Raw genomic sequence first — 19535 nt, 5'->3', positions numbered from 1 at the left:
CTTCTATTAGGATTTACTTTTAGAAGAAAATCGCCAGAGCCGTTTTTGAAAATCATTAAAAAGAATTGAAAAAAATGTACGCAATTTTGTAGTTTTAATCAACAACTTAACACGAAACTTCACATATCGTGGGCTTACAGCAGAAATCAGTAAGTCAAAGAACAGTTTTGAGTATGTTCTGATGTTAGAGATCTGCTTACTCATAAGTTCAATACAAATTGCAAATTAATTAAAAAAGTCGTGATAGGCCGCCAATATTATTGAGACCATTTTCCATGATTTAAAATTAAATTAAAAATTGGTATTGGCTGGCAGGTAACTTTATTTTTGATGGTTCGATAAAATCCATAAAAGCTAGTAGTCCAAGATCCCAGGGCCGCCAGACATTACTTATTTTCTCAAGAAAAAAATGTATGGAATTACGTAGTGCTAGGACATACTATTAGTGAATGGATACTGGCTATCTTGTGCCGACGGCCATTTTACCACTAACAGGTGCTAAAGGTACGAAAAATACGTAGTTAGATTTCTTATTTTCTCAAGGCTGATTTTTATATATGATACTCAGGGAACTAATACATTAATTTTTGTAAGCTGCCAGACCCGTAGGATGGGCCTAACACCTTGCCAGACACGCATAATAGGAATCAGGAAAGTTAGATTTTATTATATGGGGGTCTGGGAAAAAATTTATAAAATATTTTGACTTCAGGACTCGAAAGAGTATCAAGACACGCGTCGAAAACCACATTTTGCACAATCGCATCCAGAGTCATTTGGCCGCCATTTTGTTTTTTTAATAAAAATTGCAATTTTTCACATAACTCACGTATTTTTGAATCTACAGAAAAAAAATGTATTGCAAACTTGAAGATAATTTAATTTACTACAATATATGTTAAATTACTTTTTTCGATTATACCTTCGGTTTAAGAGTTAGGGTGGTTTTTTTTTGAAACCATATTTTCGTCATATCTCATTTATTTGAGCTTTTTTGAAAATTAACTTGAAGTAAAAGTTGTAGATCTTTTTATTACCTTCAATTATTACATTAACGGTTTTTCGATTTGACAGTCCGTTTTTGATCTGCAGGAAAAAAACTTCAAAAAGCTTCCAATTTTTTAATATAGGAAAAATGTTCTAGTACAGGGTAATTTGCATTAGATATAACAACAACCTAGGCGTGTAGGTTGCACTCAGACAAGAAAAAATCGTATAACTAACACTGCCAGACCCATTCCGACAGCCATTTTTTTTGCCAGACACTTTTACTTCAAGTTAATTTTCAAAAAAGCTCAAATAAATGAGATATGACGAAAATATGGTTTCAAAAAAAAACCACCCTAACTCTTAAACCGAAGGTATAATCGAAAAAAGTAATTTAACATATATTGTAGTAAATTAAATTATCTTCAAGTTTGCAATACATTTTTTTTCTGTAGATTCAAAAATACGTGAGTTATGTGAAAAATTGCAATTTTTATTAAAAAAACAAAATGGCGGCCAAATGACTCTGGATGCGATTGTGCAAAATGTGGTTTTCGACGCGTGTCTTGATACTCTTTCGAGTCCTGAAGTCAAAATATTTTATAAATTTTTTCCCAGACCCCCATATAATAAAATCTAACTTTCCTGATTCCTATTATGCGTGTCTGGCAAGGTGTTAGGCCCATCCGACGGGTCTGGCAGCTTACAAAAATTAATGTATTAGTTCCCTGAGTATCATATATAAAAATCAGCCTTGAGAAAATAAGAAATCTAACTACGTATTTTTCGTACCTTTAGCACCTGTTAGTGGTAAAATGGCCGTCGGCACAAGATAGCCAGTATCCATTCACTAATAGTATGTCCTAGCACTACGTAATTCCATACATTTTTTTCTTGAGAAAATAAGTAATGTCTGGCGGCCCTGGGATCTTGCTCTATAGCTACAAAATTTAAAGTAGGTAATTAGACTTTTTTGGCTCAGTTTAAAGATAGGATGATTTAGGCTCTATGAGAAAAGATGAGAAAAGTGAGCGGACACTTGTTTTCTGTGATGTTTGACACCACTGATCAAAGTTTTTGTATAATGCTTGTTAATTTCATCGGATTTTTTCAAAAACTTTTTTTATGAAGCCGAAAATAAATCAAGGCGGCTACCCTAAAATACGATATGTTAGAATATTTTGCATACGATTTTGGGAATACAAAAATGCATAGTAATATTTGGACAGACAGGGTGTCTCTTTAAAAGAAATCTTAACATCAATATCTTTACATATGTACAAAACCGCTACATATTTCCTATTTAAAAACTCTTCATAGGTCAATTTCTGAATACCAGGATGTTTTATTAAAAAAAACCCATACAAAACGATTAAGTTCTTAGACTGGGCTATAATGACTTTAATTTTCTCCTCATCAAATTTACGTAACAATCTATTTTCAGTACAATTAAATGTCAAACTAGAAATATTTGAAAGCTTATTATTTTCTAAATTTGTTCTAAGTGTATTTCATATTAAATTAATGAAGCTTCCTTTATTAGCGTTTTCGTTTGGGAATTCTTAGAAGCGTCCGGGACTGTCCGATCCGGAATGCCAAACGATCAGAGTTAGATACTTTTTTATATTCTGAAGTTTGGGTTTCTTTGTATTTGTGAAACATCAAATGCGAACGTCTGATGAAAGTTTTGTTTTGTTTATTTTTTTTTTTTATTATCATTAAGTTATCTATTTTTGTTTTTTTCTTCTCATTATTTTAATATAGTTTAAAGTTTGTGCATAGTTAAAAATCTTGAAATTGAGAAATGAATAACAAAGAATGACATTTCATTACTTTGACGTCTTAAGTGTTAACATGTGTGCGTGATTCTGGTTTTGATTCTGCCTCAAAATTCGGAATCGATTTTCTCTTCTTTTCAGAATTAGAACTGTCATTGAGTGCCAAACGATCAGTTTCAGAATCGTTCGGGGGAATTCCGGACAGTCCCGGACGACCAAACGAAAACGCTATATGTGTTTTAAAGAATTTAAAGTACTTACTATGAAAATGCAATTATTAAGGTCAATCGATTCAACTAAAGATAAATAATACTCCCTTTGACAAGTCTTTAAGTTCAATAGAAAAGACCAAACGAAGCAATAAATAAATCCTAAACTTTCAATAACTGTCATCATTAATGTGGATTTTATTTCCCAAAGTCCATAGTTTATCAAAAAAAAGGAAAGAAAAACTCAATGAACTTATAAAGTCTGATTGCGGATACAGTATTTTATGTTACCAGAGTCATTTGAAGCTCAAAGTTAAATTCGGATTCGATATAATGCAAATGCTTCTGCTTCCATATGCAAAAAAGACTTTTTCCAAAAAGTTCGTTTTATATGTTTGTAGTATGTATGTTTATTTTATGTATGTCTATAACAATCTATCGGGAGCTGAGGGCTAGTTCGATTTGGTAGAAAGGGGAAGAGAATACATATACATACATCCTTTTGGCCTTGCACGAATGTAAATTTTATGTGCGATTTCCATCTGTTTGGTTATTTCGACCATCATCGTCACCACCTACCACCGCACAATAACCGCACTATTACTTTACTGGGTGATGAGTTTCGCAATTCCTATTATATGGCTCCACCGGATGGTGGCAAGCTCTTCTATAGTACTCCTATATAAAGCGGTTATACATTTGAGTCCTTTTTTTTTGCAACCCTCAGAGATTTAGTTTGCTGGAAATTTTATTGGCTCTTTTTCCGGGAAACTACAATAGTTGACACAGCAAAATAAAAAAAAAAATTTCCCTCTGGAATATGTGGCATTTTCAATATATGGGGGGTTTGTGTGAATTTCTACTAGGTTTTAGTTTAGATACGTTATCTCTCGACACTTTGAATTAATTTCTACTCTGAGTCTCCTGATGTCATAAGCCCCGTATGTGTGGATAAACCTTGTATTGTATCTAAGTTGGTTTGTGTGCATTTGGGGATGGAGTTTCTAATGTTGCTTTTATAACAATTGAATTTAATTTAAGTTTGTTTTGTATGCTATTTTACTGAATTGAAATAAGCATCCCTTTTGGAGTTAAATGTAAATTAAAGTTGATTAGGCAATTAGTAGGGAAGGGCTTGGACTAATTTACTTTATTTATGTGAAGATGTGGACAGATTGAAATAAATTTGGAGTCCAATCCCGTGAGGTTGTTGGAAGCACAAGCAAAAAGATGAGTGGAGAGGGAGAGGGGTAGGTACTTAGGTAGTTCCATAAGACACATAAAAAATGTCTTAGATTTTTATAATGAATTATACGAATACATTGCATCTCAAAAAAAGGATTAGAATTTATCATCAGATTTCAGTCTTTATCTTCTGAGTTCACATTCAAATTTTACAGAAAAAATTCAAATTAGGTAGGTATAAGCAAATATTGCAGAAAATCACAATCACAAGGACTTTTGAGTTTCAAAAGGTTCTTTATATTCGGCCTTATCACGAATATTCCATTCATATCGGAAATTTTCTACGATTCCAGAAAAGACAATTACAAAATCCGATCGTAGTGACGATTTGTATGAAATTTTTCCAAAATTCGTAGCAAAATTCCGATACGAATGGAATTCGTGATAAAGTCGATTACTTTTTAAAACCTTTTCTCTTCAGAAATCCTTTTCCAGAATTTGAGTAGGCTGGACTTTGTATTGGTTCTCTTTCTGCATGGTATAAAAAGACAAGGTATGATCCATGGTATAAAAAGAGAAGGTATGGTCATTAGAAAAAACTCAGTATAGAGAACTGTCAAAACTTATGGCTACTTAAGGTTTTGACAGCCCAGCCCATTGAAATTGTTGTTGTAAACAAATTTGTCTTGGAAATTGTTGTTGCTTTTGACTTTGCCAAATGCCAAACGTCAAAACCTTATTACCCCATTTTGTAAGATGGCGGCTCTAATGATCATACCCATGGTATTGGCGATTGGAGGATATACTACTAGCGCCGTAGTTTCAACTTTTGAACTAAAAATAAACAAGACGGATGTTTACATTTTGTTATTCTAAAAATGGCGTCCATGTCAAAAGTCCTAACAAAAAAAAAGTAAAATGTCGGATGCTAGCTCCTTCCGTCCTGTTTATTTAGTTGCAAATGTTGACCACCGGTAGCGCATTTCAACTTTACCAATCGCCAATAAAAAGACAAGGTATGAATGATCATTAGAGCCGCCATCTTACAAAATGGGGTAATAAGGTTGTGACGTTTGGCATTTGGCAAAGTCAAAAGCAACAACAATTTCCAAGACAAATTTGTTTACAACAACAATTTCAATGGGCTGGGCTGTCAAAACCTTAAGTAGCCATAAGTTTTGACGGAGCGACTTTACGAGGAAGCAAACATCATGACGTTGGAAAAGTATCTGCTGCAATCTGCAAAGAAACTTGTCGGAAGCATCGCCAACCACCCCAATCAGCTGATGAGAAGCATGAGAACCCAACAGATACCTTAGTGCTTTGGATATTCTGGATGAGCACATAATCCCAACCGACAACGAGGAAGTAAATTACTTTTACGCCGAAACTCAATCGGCCTACTACCGCGGCTAAATGCCATACCACCCAACCCACCATAATCAATACCACAACTGGACAACCGGGACGGAACACCCCGAGGATAACCTAGTCAGCAGACTTGTAAAATTAAGCCTATTCATCTACTATATTTATATATATTTTATCTTTTATCCATTGTATAAGGTTAGGCCCCATATGTGCCAACAAATTTTAATATCAATCAATGTATCTTATTAGAAATAAGTTAAGCTTAAGTCAATTGTATATAGTATGTTCAATAAAAAAAAAAAAAAAAAAAAAAAACATAAGTTTTGACAGTTCTCGATACCTACTGAGTTTTTTCTAATGATCATACCTTCTCTTTTTATACTATGCTCTTTCTGTGAGTCCGGAAAGGTAAATTATTAAAAATTCGTGACAAGGACATTAAAGTTTATTAGGATAATTATTGAAGGGCATTATACTGCGTTCCAGACAATCCATCTGGAAAAATATAAAATCATTTTGCTAGACCTTAAAAAATAAAATGTACGACTGGGTCGCACGTACTTGCTCTTGTAGTTCATTTCATACCCTTCAAGCAAGAAAACTGAGTTCAGAAAAGACACTCCGACCACAAAACGAGAAACGGGGTTGCACTCACACAGTTGCAACTTTTTGTGTATGAACACAAAGTCGAAGGAGAAATCGTGGTGAAAAAACCAACACATATAAAATCGGCTACAAGGTGATTATAATTTCCATACTAATTTCAGCCGGCCGTCGGACCCGTTTCGTAGTCGAGGTCGGACTCAGGCGGGGCGGATTCGGACCGAGGTCGGACTCGTTTGCTTGAAGGATAGAAATTAAAGATTTTGGTTAAGTTTTAGGGAAACAAAAACAAGTTAAAAAAATTATATTAAAAAAATTTGTTTTCAAAACTTTTTTGCATTTTTTGTTTACATTTTACACTTCGAAATGATAAGAAAATTCTTCATAAAATTGGCTCACTTTTGGATTAAATAATATACGATATTTACTAATATCTATTTTTGCAAAAAACAGCAACGCCATATTTCCGTTCTCCGATTTGTTCGAGAAAAACTAAAAATGCAGTTTTGTTAGAATCGCTAAGACTATTACGTAAACTAAATAAAATCGATATCGTTAGAGCCGTTTTCAAGAAAATTGCAATACCTCGAAAACATTATATGGGAGAAATGCTTTAAAAGGGTGATATTAGAAAAATAATAAAAAGCGAGTCTAGGAAATTATGTAAAAGTGATCCTCTCAGAGTTTCAAGCACAACCGTTTAACCGTTTAGGCCCTAGCGATGTACAGATGGACGCACAGACGCACAGACCGACACGGACTACATGACGAAAACCACTTTTTTGGTCTTCTCAATCATCGTAATGTTGGTTTTGATTAAAACCTCGATTTTTTTTTCTACACGAAACCAATAAGTACCTACTTGCTCTATAGAGCAAGTAAAACACAACGGGGCTTATCCCAACAAATAGGTTCCCAAAAATTCAGTTCAGCAAAAAGGAGATAAATGCCAATCTTGAATTTAATTTTTTTTGTATCTTGGAAATAAACCCCTGCTGTTTCGCACAAATTTTTGATTTCGCTTATTCGCGCAATCTTTGCATTAATTCTATCTCTTCTGTCTTCTTAAAAAGCAAATCCTTGCAAAAACCACTACGTTTTACTTTTATCCCAAGCAAAAAGCAAATTCGTTGGTTAAATATATTCCACTTGAAAACCACAAAAAAACAAAAAAAAAAAAAAATTAAAAAATACAAATCCAGTGGGTGAAAAGGATGTACATATATAGAAGTTTCACAAAGAACTTGTAAGGCGGAGGGTTTATAATAAAGCTCCTTTACCACAATGATGACTATACAAAGTCTAGGCGTCTGAACGTCGACGATGACTTTTACTTTATACCTGTCTCTCTGGCGCTCTCTTATTCGACTTAATTTGCATTGTTGTCCTGTGAAAACCGAATAGTACCTACACGAAAATTAAGCTGAAAAAATCACATTGAATAAGAAGGGCAGAGAGCTGAGATGAAAAAATAAAATTAAAGAAAAAAAAAAACTGAAAAAAATTAAAATATTTATGGAAAAAGTTTTATCCTCTGAAAAGGTAAACACAGATGAAGTTTTGCGCTGTGAGTTCACTATTATCTTGCATCTGCTTAGTTAATAAATACTTGCAGTTATAGAAGTTTGGTCTCTCTCTGACTGGAAAATTATTGGTTTCGGTAGAGTATAGTTTCTTGTTTGTTCAACAAAAACTTTGCCATATAAAGATCAAAACCCAAATTTATTAGGAGTTAAACTTAAGAGATGAAATCCAAATTTTATGAAAATTCTGGGTATTTCCAAAGTTTTGTTGGTACAACTAAAATAGAGATGCCAAAATAACGGTTTTAGGGTTACACCGATGTCAATCACACTTATCAGTTATATTTTTCATTTTCAAATAAAATGCACGACTGTAGTCGCACGTACTTAGTCTTATGGTAAAACTCTTATGTTAAAGCTTTTTACAAAAAAAAAATTAGAGAAAATTTAAATTTTGTTATTTTTATGAAAAAAGTAGGTAATGTAAAAACTAAAATAAAATCTGTTTTTATAATTAATTAAACACCAATTTGAAAGAAATTTTACACAAAACCAAATACCTATCAATTTGATTTCTTGCATAAAAAGGAATTTTTAGAAGAAAATCTTAAGAGCCGTTTTTTTTAAAAACATAATTTTTTATATGTATATAAAAAATTTCTAACATTTTTCAAAAAAAAAGTTAGTAGGTATGCCATTTCTAAAAAGGTACCTATTTTCAGTGCTCTAGTTCTTAAGCCATTTCCGGAGTACAAAAAAAAAATTATTATCACCATGTTTCGAAAGTAAAAACTAATTTTAAAATTCTAATATCTCATATGTGGGACGTTAGACTCAAATATATGTAGATTTAGATTATTAAAATCTATAAGAAAAGTCAATTTTGTTTGAATTGTACTTCAAATCAATTATACAATTTTTGAGATATTTATTTTAAATAGAAAACTCGATAAAAACTAACAAAGACTGAAAAATATCCACCCATCTTCAAAATAAAAAAAGGTGGCAGAAAACCCAAATGAAATAAATAAAACTGGACAAAATACTTGCTAAATTTGATGTAGGTACAAAATTTCTAATTGATTGACTCGTCTTCCAAAACTTTCCAAACGAAACTATATTATTTCCTAACAAATCACTCAAAGATATATTTTAGTGTTTTTATGCATGACCGAATGTAATTATCTGCTTTCTAGTTCTCTCATCATTTCCCGATTCGACAAATGGATTTCTACACATAAAATCAGGCTTAGCCTAAAAGACTTGCTTTGTTTTTGTAAGTATTTTGAAAGGTGTGTGCGTTCATGTGTGTTTTTGTTCTATAAATCACACAAGATACAATTTTATCTAGAAGTTGGTTTATTTCCCAGGACGACGACGACCGACATCGACGAAGAACGTCCAAAAACCAATTTCTCGGAGAACGTATAAAACAATATGAAAAAAAAAAAAAAAACAAAAGAAAAAAATAAACCACAACCATGAAGTGATTGTTGTCTCATGGCTCATCAATCGATGCCAAAATAGGAGATGTAGAGAAAGGGGGACTAAAATCCGATTCACAAACGCAAAAACCGCACCAAAGCCGATCCCGAAGTGCTTACGAGCATCTGGGTATATATCAATCACATTTATTTATATCCTTGTAGTGGTTTTTCTTCCGGCTTTTTCATTTCTGTCATAGAATAGAACTCCTAAGGGGGTTTTGGAGGATTTCTTTTGTCTTGTTTTTGTATTACGTTTTGTAAACATAAACCCTTTTATGTGTCACTTCTAATCTATATAACGTGTACTCTATATTCACTGAAGACTGACAAAATGCCCAAAGGACTTTTGAAATTTTTGATGTGGGGATGGGGTTTTTTTGATTGAGATTATTTTAGAAGCACTCGTATCAACACCATTTTTTCATTTGAAATTGATCATTTTCGTGTGTAGTGAGTTTCTGATTTGAAAGAATTAACTGAAAGCTTCTGGCTCTTTTGTTTGTAAACTGTCATTTTATAAATCAATATTTATAGAACATTATTTAAACTTGTCTGCACGCAAGTATATAGTCATAAAGTTTTATGTAAATTCAAGATTATTATTCATAAAGTTTTTTTTTCAAAAAATCCTTTTGCCAATATTTTTAAATTGATAACAATATGTCTTCCAAATGACCACCATCAAGAAACAAAAAAAGGATATGAACAAATTCTGCAATCAAATCTATTCCAATTCCAACTCCTAAATTACAACCAACAATCCCATGTTAGCATGTATACAAATTCTGTTTACTTGGTTGTCAACAGTGTTTACATAAAAAACTTTTATTTGCTTAGGAATTCACTGGAATATCAAATTCATTCTGAAAAATAATAAACCATTTCCTTGAACCGAATAAAAACATACAGTGAAGCTTTAGTGAAATATATGTTAGGAGAATTAAATAGGGATTAATTTTTTTGGAATGAAAACATAAAAGCTATGAAAACGCTTTTATCCAATTTACCTCGAGATAAAGGGGGTTTCCAATAATCAAATTTAAAGTTCACTTAAATATTTTACTGAATTCTACATGTTTTACCATTACCTCATTTGATACCTTTGCTCTCAAGATCGAAAAAAAAAAAAATGATCAAAAATTTAGGCCATTACATAAACTTTAATCGACGTGGGTCACTGTGGCGTATGAGTAACTTTTTTTAAAACATTTTTGATAATAAAAATATTAATAGTGAAACTTCAATCACTGGATTTTTATCTGAAGGAAATGATTTCTGATTATCATTTTCAGGCCTTTTTAACAACCTACACGGAGAAAAAGACCACTTAAAATTAAGCGGATTTCTGCATGTTTTTTTTGCCAAGATAACTAGTGTCTAAAACTAAGCTAAAATCTTCTTATATTCATCAAAATAAGAAGTTTTTCATCCTAAATTAATTGGATTTCCGCAAATCTAAGACGGAAGTCAGTTTGGCAAAACAAAATTCAGTTGATCTTTTTCTCTGTGTACTTATGCTTTCGAATCGAAATCGTTCATTGCCGAGTATTTTGTATTGGCAGAAATCGAAAGATGGAATTCATAAAATACAATTTTAAGTTGTTACAAAAAACACAAATAATTAAATAAAGTAAAATTGTTCTTCAAAAACTTGGGATTGGAATCGGCTAACGCGATAATCGATACAGAGTTTGTGAAGCAAAATTGTGAGTTTTTATTAATAACTTTCTGAATTCTATTATTCTACTTTTCTATTATTCTGTATTATAAAAATCAGTAAGTCCATGTAAATCTAGGATTTTGAATTTGAAAAATCATTTATGTATTTTGATTTTAAAAATTCTGTAAATGCGTTAGAATTGGAATACGAAATATCTATGAAAAACGAATAGGAAACTGAAAAAAAAAAAAAAATAGCGACCCCTGTAGAATTAAGAAATTAAGCTTTAGTGCCTAGATTTCAGGGATCAAGGAGATATTTGAAGCACCTTAATTCAAAGAATTTTAAAGTACAGAACTTCGAAATACCAAACAAAATTTGGCACTTTTAGAATTATGACCCCAAAACTAAATAATTATAAACTCGACTCGAGCACAATTTCTTCAAAAACACTCAAAATTGTTTTTTTGAAAAGCTTGTATCATGAATTTTATTAGTCGGATATTCAGGATTGGAGTCTTCAAACTTATGTCGTTTTCGATTGGTTTCACTCAAGAATTGACACATTCTAAAATCGAATGGAACAGGTCAAATCGCTTCCACTCAATTCTATTTTTATTTTATTTCTGTGAAATTTCAAATGTCAAATATTTTTAATTTTATTATTTTTTTTTTCTTGCAAATGAAAATCATGGCGTTAGAGTTGGAAAATTATAAACTAATGTTCGAAGAAAGTGGTCATTTATCCTATATTGTATGAATTTTTGATTTATAATTAATTTAAATTTCAGAAAACTATAAATTGTTGAATCAAAAACAAAAAACATTGATTGAGTGTTTTTTTTTTACATGTGAGTGAATTCCGAGTTGAATTCTGATTTGAAATCGAAAAGAGAATTTCTCTTCGCAGAAGCGTTCTAGCTGTCAAATTCGTGCGAATAAAACACTATCAGAAGGCTTCTGAATGATTCCGGACGCTTCCGGAGAGCCAATCGAAAACGACATTACAAAATTGCCAAACATCAGATTTAAAATTCAGAAATCTTTATGACATTTTAAAAATTAGAAATTTAAATTTACATAACAGTTGAATAATTGCTTGTGAATGAGAATAAAATTATAAATTGAAATAATTATACCATAATTATACCATAAAATTTTTTAACTTAAATTCTTAAATGTCTGTACGAAAATTCTTACCTTACAATTTTATAAATCTAAAATTCCTTGAACCAAACAACAGTTTTAAAATGGAATTCTAATTTTTCATAGCTTTATACACATCTAAGCCTCTATCCGATTTTTTTTTCATATAACAAATATTTAATCAAACCTTACGCACCCTATTAATGGAGGCATACAAAAAGGCCATAACTTTTATTCTCTCCGCGTGTCCATATTTTTGCAGCAAGTTTTATCCAAACAACTCTGTTGTGTCCATTCTGGCCAGGCCCGACAACAAGCGACAACAATGAATGACAGCTAAACAAATATCCTGGCTCACACACACAAACATTTTAACCACACAGCAATTACTTTCGAGGACTGTCTATAATAATGATCAACAAGTGACTCTTCTTCCCATCCAGCCCCCGTGCGCTTCTATGTGAATGCCTTCACAACAATAGAGCCAGAGCCCCATTTGCTTCACAACACAAAGGAATTTCGAAATCAATATGAAAATGTGTCTGGCCTCATAATGGCAAATTCAAATTACTATACCAACTGACGACTTGTTGTTCATGTCAACTCGTACTTAAAACAGATAGATAAAACCATTTTTGGGAATGGGATGATGACTTTTTTCCTTCCAACTCCTCACAGTGAGTCGAGAACTTGTCGAAATATAATGACACAATGAATCTATATAAGCAAATTGTAGTGAGTTTTCGAGTAGAGCTAAAGACAAAATCCACAAAACAAAAAAAAAACAGAGAAAAGTTTTTCAAGGATCTTTTTTGTTTTATTATTTGTTTCGTCCTTAAAAAGTCATCCCGAACAACAACCATTCGATGTGTATTGGGGCGAGTTGATGAGAGTTGGTCTTTAAATTTCAAATTCCACGTAGGACGAGAGAAAAGCTGTTTGGCAAAATCTTTTCCTCAAGCGGAATTCTGCTTATAAGCCGAAAATTAGTTTAACATCAAAAAAAAAAAAGAAAAAGGAAAGGAAAAGTAAAGAAAAGTTAAAATTCTTCCTTTGTTTAGGTTTACCATTTTGTTTCTCGGGTGGGTTTAGCTTGTGTAGTCCTGGCGACTGGTAATATCCTGGCATTAGGGCCAGGGTATTATATAGTTGGAGGCAACCAACCATGGTGTTAACGTGACTTTTGTTAGTCACAACCGCATTTTGGTCTTCTTCTATTGTCTCTAAGGACGAGGCTCGACTCATCATTTTGACTTTTTAATTAAATTCTAATAAAAATGGCGTGAACGTGAGTTCTTTGAAAGCTAATACTTAATCTGATGAGAGAAGCCATTTGCTGGTCGTAACAACAAAAAAAATAATTTTCTTTCATGCTACTTTGTTTCTCGCCATCGAACAAGACCAGTTAATAATGCAAAGAGACAGGCAAGAAGTGAGGGTAAAATGTAGAGAGTACCGATATTGAAGAGAAAAGCACGAAATGACTTTGATTTGATGAAAATTATTGAAAAAGTTATTTGAAGAAATTTGGATTTTGAAAAGTAGCTACAATAACAACAGAAAAAAAAGGAAATAGCTTATTGACCTTCACTTGGCACAATAGAGTACCTAACTTTTTGTACTTTTTTTTTTTTGTTTGTTGATGGTTCGATTTAAATTGAAGGAAGTCTATAGTTGTTTCTTTGAAATTGAAGTAGAAGCCGTTCATTGGAATCAAAATTCATTGGAAGACTTGAAGTATAAAGAATTTGCGTGTTGTTGTTTTCAACTTTTTAGAGCGGATCTAGGAAATAGGATTTCAATTTATTTATAAGTTGAAGGTCTTGAAAGGTGGTGGTTTTTTTACTGTAACAGGTACGTGATAACTATGAATTTTGAAATGTTGTTAATACTTTGGTTTTGTTTTCTTGTTTAAACTAAAGTGAAGCATTTGAAATGTGACGGTTTGTAGGTAAACTTCGATACAGCTCTTTCGTTTTCTTGAAAGTTTTTAAATAACTTCAAATTTCAAAGGTTAAAATGAGATTTAATTATAAAGTTTTGAAGGTACTCATGAAATGAAGGTTGGAAAAGCGGTAACTGGAAACTTTGGTTGAAGACCTTATTAGCCCGAATCGACCTTTTAAGTACCATTATTTGTCGGCTATTTGAAATGGGAAGGCATATTCTCAAAAACTATCTTACAAAAAGGAAGTCCAAGAACATTCTAAGGCAAGGCTTGAAAAAAATATGATGGAGAGGAAAAATAATTGATTCACAATAATGTAAATTTGCTTCAACCGCTGACAAAACTTCGAGGTTAAAATTTTTTTAGATTACATGTTTCGAAATTAAACGTATTTCAATATGAACACCAATTCATATATACAATCCAAACAAAATCATAAAATAATGTTAAACTCTAAAAAAAAAACACACACATAAACTGAATATTTTTTTTTCGTGGGACCAAAAATTACTTTTTTAATAGATTTTAATAATCTATATTTGAGTCTAAAGTAAGACAACAAATTTATAACGGAATGTACTACGGAAATGGCTTGGAGCACTCGACTGCCATCAGCAAAACAATTTAGAGGATTAAAAATAATTCATTAAAGGTCATTAAAGAAAACAAGAAATAAGGTGGGTGATAAGACGGAGCCTTGAGGAACGCCAGTATTAATTTCATTTACATCGGATTTGAACCCATCTAATACAACTTGTATTGAACGTTTTAAAATAATGTTTCTAAACCATTTGATCAGAGTATCGTTAAAACCATAAGCATACATTTTTGAGCTTGATGCCAAACTTTATATAATGAATTAGAAATATACAGCGCAAAAATTTTTCTTTTACCCAAGCGGTGCATCAGATTCCCAGTGGACCTCCTCGGTCGTTTAAAATTTTTTCCTCAAGACATTTCATAATCTGACCATTTACAAAAGCTTCCATGACCTTTGAAAGTATAAAGCTTAATGCAATTGGTTGGTAGTTTTTGGTTAAAATTTTCTCTTTGGATACTTTAAACTGTTGATGGCATTTAGTTCAAAAATATTTGCCAGTGTAGAACTCTTGTTCTAAAAAACCTGAGAAAGTGCTTTTGTTAGATTTCATATCCATTGACATATCATTTCAATGGAATTAAACTTCAACTTCCATAATACCCTTTTCGAAAACTCGTTTGAGAAATGAAATTCTGCTTGGGAACACAATAAGAATTCTACTCGAAAACAATACATAATTTTCTCGATAATTCGTTAGAGAAATAAAAAAGATATCCCCCCGCAAAGCTCTTAAACTAGTTTCATCAGAATCTTCTAAGAAATTCAATTTATTTCAAGACCTTAAATCACACAACAAACAAGGACTTTTCACTCTCCCTCTCTCTCTCTGATATCTAGACAAATAACAAAATAAATCAAAATGACTTGACTGACTATCTATAGTTCTTGTTCTCTAACCACAACATAATAAATTGAGGTTTGTCTTGTCTGTTTTTTCCAGGATCTACACAGTTGTGTAAACATACAAAACAAAGTTTGTCCTGTACAGAGCTGAAACCAACACATAATCTATAAAAAATGACATTTTCATTTTGCACATAGAAATAGTCTACTCTTCTGCTTAAGAATTGTATAGTTTATTGTTTTGAATTCGTCCATCATGGATGGAAACAAATCAACTATTTTCAACATGATTTCAAAAAGCAATCTTCTACAAATAACCAGAATAGTAGTTTACAGTTAATGACTTCTTACCACGAATATACTACGTCGCTTGGACATATTTGTTTTTAAAACATGGTGAAATGATAATTTGCAGGAATGTCAATGGTAAAAATGTTGTTACTGGTTTTTGTCCTTTTAGCAGAATGGTCCCGAGTTAAAATAGAAAATTGAATTTTTAAAGAAAAAGATAAAAAAAAAATCTTGATCGCTGCACCAAAGCTGCACCACAGCCGTTTGGCGGAAAATTTCGGCGCACCACCGCCGCACTACAACTGCAACACGTCCGCACCATTTCATTTTGAATGAAAAATTCGGTGCACCACCGCAGCACCATAACTGCACCACGTTCGCACCATTTCATTTTGTATGAAAAATTCCCTACATAATTTTGGATTATTGAAAAATAACAAAATAAAAACTACCGACGAGAAGGAGATTCGAACACTAGTATCTAGAGCACTTTCAATAAGAAGTCCAATGCCTTAACCACTCGACCACCAAGTCATGTTTGTACGAATTCGCAATTTGTTGCTTAAGTCAAAATAACTTTGAAGACGACTTAAACATTTGTATAAGTACGAGAATAGAATTTTTCATCATGGTGCAGACGTGGTGCTGCGGTGGTGCACCGAATTTTTCATTCAAAATGAAATTGTGCGGACGTGGGGCATTCAGAGATAAATGGTGCGGACGTGGTGCAGAGGTGGTGCGGGGGTTTAGAAATTTCTGATAATGGTGCGGACGTGGTGCAGCGGTGGTGTGGCAGAATTCCATTTTTACTTGGGGCACTGTTTTTCAAAGAATTCTTCAGTTCTGCATTCTACTGACATTAGATTTTGGTGAAGAAAAAGTGGAACATGTTTGTTGCCATTAACGAGTTTCTGAAATCAAAGCTTGAATTTAAATGAGCCTTTGACTATGCACAAAATCACTTTTCCTCTTGTATCCTTGATTTAATGAGGCAAAGATGTATTTTTGTAAAGTTTCCAACAGTTCAAGTCTACTGACTCTGTGGACTGGAGTCTGTTCTCCTCTCTGAGATGTGACAACAAAAACCACATTGTTACTAGTGATACATATTTTTATCATCTCGGCGAAAGGACACAAATAATGTATGCTTCGCTATACTTAGTTCCTTGCGTGTGAGTGATTCTACTAAATCCTTTGCCATAGAGGTATCCAGGCGGTGGGGTTGGAAAAAAAATCTAATTTCACGCAGAATGTCAGGCAAATAAGAATGACAACGAAGAGGACGACATCAAATCAGGAACTACAACAACAACAACAACAACTATTGTTGTGGCTGGCTGCTTTGTCTTATCTTGTTTCATGTTTGCCTGATAGACATTCACAACCAATACAGATAAAGCTGACCTCTGCTTTATTATGTCTCTTTTTTTCCTCTCAAAGATTAATGCATTTAAATCTTTGGAAGGAAGATTTAAGAAAAAAAAAAAACAAATATACCACATTTTAGGTAGGAAATCGATTTCTTTTTTTTTTCTCTGTGCCTTTTTTATTTGCTAACCAAAAAGGCCTTGCATGGCTATAAACCCTGGTTTTTTGAAAAGGATATCCGCCAAGAGGTGGTTTAGTGCTTTTAAGATAGCAGTCACTACACCTGAACGCTGCTATATATAGCCCCTTCTTTAAAAAAAAACAACCTTTTGAAATATTGCTTTTACACCAAGAACATATTGCTGGTGAATAAATCAGTAGATGTCCCACATTCGAGAGAACATACATTCAGAAGAGTGCTCTGCTCTGTATTTTTAAATCCAATTTAACCATAAATCTGAGGGTATTTTCTTGAGCATACAGACGAAATTCCACGTAAATCAAATTAAAATTGATGCCCATACATCTTTTACCAACTACTACATACTGCATGTGATTGCGTTTAAGAACAGAGGATAAATTCGTCCTTGATGTGTATAGAGTACCTTTGTTAAGTACAACGTAATGTATAGGTATTGGAAAAGTCATAATCCGTAAAACAATGCAGAAAGATGTCGTGTGTGTTGGTGGTGTTGAAGGACTTTTAACGGTTTATAGCCTTTTCTTTTTCATAAAACATTAGGAATTCAAATATATATGTATTATTTTGTCAGAATTTTAAGGACCTACTAATGATTTACAAGGCTAGAAAGAATCCGTTTTCAAATAACGAAATATTCACATTATCATCGAATAAAGCTTGTATTCCGAGGGTTTTTTAATTTGACACCAACATTTTACAGGGAGTGTATCATCATCCCTGTGCACGGACGGTTTAGAATATTACTAGCAACATGTTAACACCTATGCAGTATATACTCTCCCAAAGTGACATGACTAGAGATCTACATTATTATAAAAGAGAGATAAAATACAAAATTGGAGCATGCAAGCGTTAAAAAAAAACCAATAAAAAAAAACGTTTCGTAAGATTTTGTGAATTGAAGTACTCGCAACTCACTCAAAGAAATGACGCTACCCCAGGTATTGTTACACCTTATACATTAGGGTGTGTCACTTTGGTATGGCCGAAAAAAAATAACTCTAGTTTTTAAATGTAATAGATGTCGAAAGTTGTATTAGAGCCCCCGCACACTATAGACTTTCTATCGTCCCATAGTTTAGTCGGGTATCGGGTTGGGGTCCTAGTGTGCGCACAGGCAGCCGACTAAATAATCGGTTAGGTAGGAAATATTTTAGTTTGAAGGCAATTGTGTAGCAAAACAAACTTTTTTCGATCAAACAAACTTTTTGATCGGCCGATACTTAGGGCCGATTTGTTCACAATCGATTATAATCGATAATAATTATTATCTTTTAAGCAAGGATTTTTCTATGAAATAATCCTTGATTAAAAGATGATCGACATTTTCATACTGATTAAGAGAATGACTAAACTGTCGGCCGATAGAAAGTCTGTAGTGTGCGGTGGCTCTTAGGGTCTGAGGTTTTAAGAATATTTAAAAAATAAGTATAACATCGTTCGTCTTTGGCTCGCTCAAATCGGCTGAAGTTGAAAAAAAACTTAATATTTTGAAAAAAAAAATTTTTAAATACAGTCTTGCCTTTTATATATTTACTGTATAAATTTAATTTATCTATCTATCAAAATCGTTCATAACAAAAAAATTTTAAAAATCTAAATTTTTGCATACCTATTATTTTTTTAATTCTTAAAAATAAAAAACCAACCGAAAAAAAACTAAAAAACAGGTGTTTTTGAAAAAAATATATTTCGAAATCTAGCGTATAAGATGCGTATTTATTTTTATTAAATTACACTGTGCTACAAAATAAAAAAAAAAATACACCCGAGAAATAACATAGTGTAGGCTGTTCGTATGGTCGAATAATGCATAAAAATATTTTTGTTATATTTTTGGAACCCTCCATTTTTTTTTTATTTACAAAAAACCATTTTTACAGACCTTACGATGTAATCTATCAATATTTCAGTCATTTTTCTAACAACTCTCAATATGTTATATGTTTTTGGAAAGAGGATTTCCAGACCTTTTGAATGATGTATATAAGTCTATTGTTTAAACAAATTAAGTGTAGGTTTTTATCCCACAAATCTTGAAAAAGTGATTTTTTTTCCGAATTTTTTCAACTTTACCCATTTTTTTTTGCAAAATAAAACAAACAAAAAAATAAAGTAAGGTTATATTCTTAAAGAATATACATTTAGGCACAAATTGGCGTATTTTTTTATTGAATTTGACCAAAACTGCGGATTCTATGCTATTTTTTCGTAAATAGAAAATGTGGCTTTTCATGATGTGAATTGCAAGGTGCACAATAGGGTGTTCATTATTTTAAAATAATAAGAATTTCTATGCTCCTAGGATCTTATATGGTTGGAAATAAACTAAA

The sequence above is a fragment of the Episyrphus balteatus genome, chromosome 4 (genome assembly GCF_945859705.1).
Source record: "Episyrphus balteatus chromosome 4, idEpiBalt1.1, whole genome shotgun sequence".
Taxonomy (NCBI): domain Eukaryota; kingdom Metazoa; phylum Arthropoda; class Insecta; order Diptera; family Syrphidae; genus Episyrphus; species Episyrphus balteatus.
The sequence above is the reverse complement of the archived record's forward strand: the minus strand, read 5'-3'. Positions refer to the sequence as shown.